Below are 1,668 nucleotides of genomic sequence, written 5' to 3' on the forward strand. Positions count from 1 at the left end.
AGGCAGGAGAGTGGCGTGAACCCAGGAGACGGAGCTTGCAGTGAGCCCAGATCGTGCCACTGAAATCCAGCCTGGGCAACAAAGCAAGACTTTGTCTCAAAAAAAAAAAAAAGAAAAGAAGAGGCAGAACATTTACATGGGCATTCCGTTCCCACCCACACGATCTGTTGGTGGTCATGCCTCTCAACATTTGCCTTCAATAGCAACAGAAAATAATCACCATAAGATCACTATGCTCCCTCAGTCGGCTGTATCAAATACCTATCATCACTCCTTAGTTAGATAAAAGTTATTGAGAACAACAAATAGAAACATTACTGTTGTACCTCCTTTCTAAATTAAATACATATGTATTTTAGAAGACACTGAGTTATTTTAAATTTTACATATATATATATGAAGTGCACAGCAGTGGACCTCTCATCCTTAGGATCACAAAAATAAATCTCAAAATTCAGAGGTATAAAGCCTGGAAAAAAGAAGTATCTTTCAATTTAGGGTTATAAAATGATATGCCTAAGTATTATCACCAATTTATATCAATTATATTTCAAAATTGAAATTTTTATTAGTTGGGTAGTTCAAATTCACTCTAATTTTTTAAAATAATTCTTATTTGCCTTCATCAACTCTTTGTGAGGCCCTGAGCCTCACAAATCTGCACTGCGGCATCTCATCTAAATCTATTCTTACATCCTTCCACCAGAAAACAGTTAATAGATCAATTGGTCTCTTTGAGAAAGAAAGGTTGATGGAAAGAGGTTCAAGAAAGTTGTAAAAGCTGATGAAATATCAAACAACACAATTTTTAAATTACTCTTCAAGCATACTGATGAATTGAACAAGGGATGAGACACTAGACTAAGGAAGCTAGAAACGTGTACAACAGTAATCTGGCTATTGGGGTGTCCCTAAGTAACTTAAAGGAGAACAATACCAAAGATACAAGCCAACAGTCATGCTCAGTCTCATTTCTCTACTTTGGCCGGAAGTTAAAATTCTTGTCAAGATTAAACTGCTAGCCAAATAGCTATGACAAGATTACAGGCAACAGAAAGAGATCAGATTCTGAGACTAAAAAGGCTTGGGATCGAAGCCTGATTTTTACCTTGGATTTTCCAATTATAAAATTAGGAAATTAACAATTACCTTGACTGGGCTGCTTGGACTTGCAGGAGTTGACATACATGTCAAGCACAATGCTGAGACACTGAAAATACTCCTTTCCCTTTCCTCTTCCTAAAGACACATATCTCATTTCATTCTTTTGTTTTTCTTTTTGCTTCTGAGATGGAGTCTCACTTTGTCACCCAGGCTGGAGTACAGTGGCACGATCTCAGCTCACTGCAAGCTCCACCTCTTGGGTTCAAGTGATTCTCCTGCCTCAGCCTCCCAAATAGCTGGGATTACAGGTGCCCGCCACTATGCCCGGTTAATTTTTGTATTTTTAGGAGAGAGGAGGTTTCGCTCTGTTGTCCAGGTTGCTCTTGAACTCCTGACCTCAGATGATTCACCCACCTCGGCCTCTCAAAGTGCTGGGATTACAGGCATGAGCCACTGTGCCCGGCCTTATTTCATTCTAACAATAACTCTGTTAAGTAGATGCTCTAGTGATGCCCAGATGAGAAAACTGAGGTGCACAGGCTTGTCCCAGGTCACAGAGAGAAG

Source organism: Macaca fascicularis, chromosome 13, assembly GCF_037993035.2.
Source record: "Macaca fascicularis isolate 582-1 chromosome 13, T2T-MFA8v1.1".
NCBI classification, from domain to species: Eukaryota; Metazoa; Chordata; class Mammalia; order Primates; family Cercopithecidae; genus Macaca; species Macaca fascicularis.